The sequence below is a fragment of the Pecten maximus genome, chromosome 13 (genome assembly GCF_902652985.1).
Source record: "Pecten maximus chromosome 13, xPecMax1.1, whole genome shotgun sequence".
Taxonomy (NCBI): Eukaryota; Metazoa; Mollusca; class Bivalvia; order Pectinida; family Pectinidae; genus Pecten; species Pecten maximus.
In genome coordinates, this window is record NC_047027.1 from 404,646 (window position 1) to 411,342 (window position 6,697).

Below are 6,697 nucleotides of genomic sequence, written 5' to 3' on the forward strand. Positions count from 1 at the left end.
TGGAATTTTTTTATTGGCTCCATATCAAAAATCAATTAATACCACTTACAATCATGCCAAGTTTCATGCTTTTAATAAAAATCCCTCAGTAATATCACCATTCTGTTAGACTAATTACACTCCATTCAACATTAGCTAACGATTAACTATGGGACTGACTCTCCACTAAATACGATTGCGTGAGGTTTGTTTGACCTGTTCCTGCTTAGTAAAGTTTTACCATGAACTATTCATTGATCATACGTATATATAGTTGTAAGGTACACATTTGATAATATTTTATTACTGTGGTCTACTTCCTGGTTCACCGTGCCAAACCTTAAAATCATAAACATATTTCTTTTCTTGTTTTAGAAAATCTAACCCGTCAGGTAGAATGCTACGATATGATTTGACGAGACATACTATGGTAATTTAGTGAAATAGACATACACGCTGTAGACAAAGGTCAGTTATACGTCGTACCTCCCGATCACAGATGTCTTCTTAATACGGAAAACCACAGTTCCGTCACAAAAATGACTGACGATATTAAAATATATTTACAAGCTTCTTAATAAGATTTTGGTTTTCCTAATAAACGTATCTAAGATTGTATACATTAATGCTCTTAAATCATTTTGTTATAACTTGGTTTTATCAATAAATAAATAAGAGCAGTAATATGTTTGGTATTTTGTAGCGAATGTAATATAGACATTTTATATCATTACGAGAAGGAGAACAATTTATTTTATATACTCCATTTCAAAAAATGTTATTGTCAACACAAACAATATAAAACAAAATATGTTTTACATAGAAAATAGACATAGTCTTCATTAGTCCTCTCCAGTTTGATAAAATATAAAGCAAAAGTATTTTGTGGTAGGAAAATGATATAAGTTCATTATCTAAAATTGGATATAATCAACGAAACCACATTCTCACTTACTCTCATACTACCAAGTATCGATGATGTATTTTAATGGATAGAATTTTGTTTTATGTGCACTCAGGATCAGGTTTATTTTCAGCTACAATGCGACATCAAACATACTGTATGTATTTTATTTTTAATTTCCTTTGTTCACAAAATAGTACGGAAGCCGAATAGGACCAATGAAAAAAATTAAACTTACTTGGTATCATTAAAAAATAAATAGAAAATCTCGTATATACGAGTTTCTTTCTCGTATATACGAGTTTATTTCTCGTATATACCAGTTTCTTTCTCGTATATACGAGTTTCTTTCTCATATATACGAGTTTATTTCTCGTATATACAAGTTTCTTTCTCGTATATACGAGTTTATTTCTCGTATATACCAGTTTATTTCTCGTATAAACGAGAATATTTCTCGTATATACGAGTTTATTTCTCGTATATACCAGTTTCTTTCTCGTATATACAAGTTTATTTCTCGTATATACGAGTTTATTTCTCGTATATACGAGTTTATTTCTCGTATATACGAGAATATTTCTCGTATATACGAGTTTATTTCTCGTATATACCAGTTTCTTTCTCGTATATACGAGTTTGTTTCTCGTATATACGAGTTTATTTCTCGTATATACCAGTTTATTTCTCGTATATACGAGAATATTTCTCGTATATACGAGAATATTTCTCGTATATACGAGTTTATTTCTCGTATATACCAGTTTCTTTCTCGTATATACGAGTTTATTTCTCGTATATACGAGTTTCTTTCTCGTATATACGAGTTTATTTCTCGTATATACCAGTTTATTTCTCGTATATACGAGTTTCTTTCTCGTATATACGAGATTATTTCTCGTATATACGAGTTTCTTTCTCGTATATACGAGTTTATTTCTCGTATATACGAGTTTATTTCTCGTATATATCAGTTTCTTTCTCGTATATACGAGTTTATTTCTCGTATATACGAGATTATTTCTCGTATATACGACTTTATTTCTCGTATATACGGGATTATTTCTGGTTTGAACTATCTAACTTGCGAGTTCTTTTTTCTCGTTATCGCGATATGGAAATTCGGTTATCACCAAATTTACATAATTAAGTCACATAACAACTTAACTGATATAATGAAAACGATATCATGATATAGAAGCTTCATTTAAGTCGCTAGTGTGATATATAAAAGTTGCGAAGACAACTTTTAAGTAGGTTGTTCGTCATAATAAGCTAGTGTACCCGGAACGATTTGCTATATTTAGCTTATAATTTAGGATGAAACTAAAAATGCTGAAAGTGCGACTTTTATGACGACTTTAGTTTTAGAGTTATTGCGATTTTTCTCGAAAACACACCTGAAGCCCAAAGTCGTTGACCTCGTTTCGGTAACCTATGACCTGTGACGTCACAGGTTTAAAGGAATCAGAGCCGCCAGAAAGAAAATATATAGAATCAAACGTGAACACGTGCCTGCAATTTATAAAAAATTAGACCAAAATCTTGTAAGTGCTGGATAAACGTTTTGAGTAATATTTGTGAATAAGTTAATAACAAGTGCTACCGAAACCAGGGACATAATTTTCTTTTAAAACTGACAGTATACAACTTGTAACATCTTACTTATTTTCTATTATAACGGGCCAAATACGACGAGTATCATCTTATAACGTGCCGTATATAGCATGTATAACGTTAGAATAATGTTCTATTATAACGGGCCGTATATAGCATGTATAACGTTAGAATAATGTTCTATTATAACGGGTCGTATATAACATGTATAACGTTAGAATAATGTTCTATTATAACGGGCCGTTACAACATATGTAACGACTTACATTAATATTATATCCTCTATTATGAGGTTTGTTGCACACAAATATTTATTTCGCTTATAATACTTCTAGTAATAGAAGTTTAAAATGCAATTCATACATGATGTGAAATAAATGCTGAAGAATTTGAATTCTTACTAGCCAAAACAGCAATGGATACGTTGGAAATCCACTTGAAGAATTGTTTAAAATTGATCTGTATCTGTAGAAGTACGTTGTAGGTTCCAACACTGGTTTTGATACGGGAGAGATTAAGTCTATTGTAGATCACACTATGAATCTATATAATACAATACATAACTTTACTGTACGTGTGTATCGTCTTGTCACACAAACCAGAGTATCCAGAACTGTTGTTTTGTTGGTATGTTTATTTGAATATTAATTTGCGAATAAAATGACATGTTTTTTTAAAAATCACGATAGTTGGGTTTCTGTGTTGGTTGCTGTTTTGTATGGATAGAACTTTTATATAAGTAAATTAATCTAGACATACAATGTATATAATTTATAAATTGAAAAGCATTTTTTTAAATATAAGAACTAGTGTTGGAAGGAATGATTATATTTATATCAGTAGGCAAGTCACTGACACCATATAATAAAACATCATCAGTAATCACTCTGTGTTTCCTGTTAGATAAGTAAGCTTTACTCGAATAATTCTGTTTTTACGCCATTTTTTTTTTTTTTTACATTTCTTTTGAATTCTATTGTAAATAACACGTTGATTGACAGTTGAGTCTACCGGTTGACACCCAGACTGGTTTTCACTTAACATGTCATATTTCATTTTATATTTATAAGTATATTAAAACATATTCTTTCTGACCTTTTGATAAAGTAGAAGTAATCGTTATGGGTCTGTAACTTTAATATCACCATTACCTGTATGTAGAACATTTACATAAGCGGCCTGAAGAATGTCAGGAATTTCGCCTTTATATAGTATCAGATTCAATGATGACGTGAGAGGATAAATTAGTGACGTTGATAATTTTTAATGATCGGTGTAAAAATCCATCAGGACCAGCAGGTTTATATCTTGTTCAGTAATGATTATTTCAGAAAACTCATAAGGCCTAAGGGGAGGTAACTCGGGAAGATTGGAGTGAGCATTGTCAGATATAATCGAGGTGAAGAAATAATTAAAGGCCGTAGCGGTGTCAAGAGGATAGACAAGTATTTTATCATTAAAGTTAAGTAGACTTAAAGTAGGTTAGTATTATTGAACTAGTGTTAGTATTATTGAACTGGTGTTAGTATTGAACTAGTGTTAGTATTATTGAACTAGTGTTAGTATTATTGAACTAGTGTTAGTATTATTGAACTAGTGTTAGTATTATTGAACTAGTGTTAGTATTATTGAACTAGTGTTAGTATTGAACTAGTGTTAGTATTATTGAACTAGAGTTAGTATTGAACTAGTGTTAGTATTATTGAACTGGTGTTAGTATTGAACTAGTGTTAGTATTATTGAACTAGTGTTAGTATTATTGAACTAGTGTTAGTATTATTGAACTAGTGTTAGTATTATTGAACTAGTGTTAGTATTGAACTAGTGTTAGTATTATTGAACTAGTGTTAGTATTGAACTAGTGTTAGTATTATTGAACTGGTGTTAGTATTATTGAACTAGTGTTAGTATTATTGAACTAGTGTTAGTATTATTGAACTAGTGTTAGTATTATTGAACTAGTGTTAGTATTGAACTAGTGTTAGTATTATTGAACTGGTGTTAGTATTATTGAACTAGTGTTAGTATTATTGAACTAGTGTTAGTATTGAACTAGTGTTAGTATTGAACTAGTGTTAGTATTGAACTAGTGTTAGTATTATTGAACTAGTGTTAGTATTATTGAACTAGTGTTAGTATTGAACTAGTGTTAGTATTATTGAACTAGTGTTAGTATTGAACTAGTGTTAGTATTATTGAACTAGTGTTAGTATTATTGAACTAGTGTTAGTATTATTGAACTAGTGTTAGTATTATTGAACTGGTGTTAGTATTATTGAACTAGTGTTAGTATTATTGAACTAGTGTTAGTATTATTGAACTAGTGTTAGTATTATTGAACTGGTGTTAGTATTATTGAACTAGTGTTAGTATTATTGAACTGGTGTTAGTATTATTGAACTGGTGTTAGTATTGAACTAGTGTTAGTATTATTGAACTAGTGTTAGTATTATTGAACTAGTGTTAGTATTATTGAACTAGTGTTAGTATTATTGAACTGGTGTTAGTATTGAACTAGTGTTAGTATTATTGAAATAGTATTAGTATTGAACTAGTGTTAGTATTATTGAACTAGTGTTAGTATTATTGAACTAGTGTTAGTATTATTGAACTGGTGTTAGTATTATTGAACTGGTGTTAGTATTGAACTAGTGTTAGTATTATTGAACTAGTGTTAGTATTATTGAACTAGTGTTAGTATTATTGAACTGGTGTTAGTATTATTGAACTAGTGTTAGTATTGAACTAGTGTTAGTATTATTGAACTAGTGTTAGTATTGAACTAGTGTTAGTATTATTGAACTGGTGTTAGTATTATTGAACTAGTGTTAGTATTATTGAACTAGTGTTAGTATTATTGAAATAGTTTAGTATTATTGAACTAGAGTTAGTATTATTGAACTAGTATTAGTATTGAACTGGTGTTAGTATTATTGAACTAGTGTTAGTATTGAACTAGTGTTAGTATTATTGAACTAGTGCTAGTATTATTCATTTCAGTTATTAATTCAGCAATAATCAACCATTTTAAGAGGAACAGACTAAATACTACGTTTAGTAACACTTGTGTGGTATACAAGTGTTCGCTAATGAATTACATTTTTAGAATTGTTTTATGTTACATCGACAGTAGTTTTATTTACTCTATGATTATAGTCTCACTGTGTCATGTTTGTAAACTAGACATGGTCTTAATTCCCTGGTTACAAAACGGGTATCATTATTATTATGTTCATTTTGTGTTTTTGTAAAAAAAAAATTCAAGTAAATATCTTTAGCTTGCCGAATGAGTTCTACACCTTCATTACGAATGGTTCTGAAATTTGCCCTGTTCTCGATTATAGGTTGTTGCTTTGTTCTGTTTTCTATTTTCCCCCTTAATTAACGCCCTACTTCTGCCGTCATCCCAGGTTTGTTATCAGGATGAACTGTAACTATTTTGTGGGGAATATATGTGCTAGTTGATTGATTAATTTTGTTTATTTAAATATAATAGATGGACTTTATCTTAGTGTTATCTTAAAGTAATATATCCTAGTTGACATTAAGTAAGTCATTGTTAGTAGTATCCCAATCAGCTATAGTGACGCCCTATATACTCTGTTATTAAGACTGTTGTTATAAGGTCTGAAAGGAGTGTAATGTTGTGAGGTATGGGGACTCGCTGTACGTTACATTATGATATCGTCAAACAAAACCACAAACGTCTTTCCTGTTCCAAGTCTTTATATGAATAATCAAAATGTATCTCACAAACGAAAAGAATTACAACAAAGGGGAATAACTCATATACATATGGAGTTAGATTATCTCCCCTAGACTGTACAATTATGTGATCTCGTAACACCCATACAACCTACATACACAACAGGAGACATGTTCTAATGTTTAAGGTCTGAAAGGAGACATGTTCTAATGTTTAAGGTCTGAAAGGAGACATGTTCTAATGTTGGACAATGATAGCTACGGAAGGGTGTGTAAACTTGTGTGTTCATTAATAGGATGATAGTGTTTGTAACAATATAAAAATGAGTGTCGATGATGTACTAGTGAGAACAGTTGGTTCTTCAATAAGATTTTGTAATTGTCATTTTGTCATGATCACTGATAGATGAGAGTTGGGTCGAAAGGATAATAGGTCGATAGTAATGTCACAAGTAAAGATTAGGATTAGTATATATAACATATATATAAATA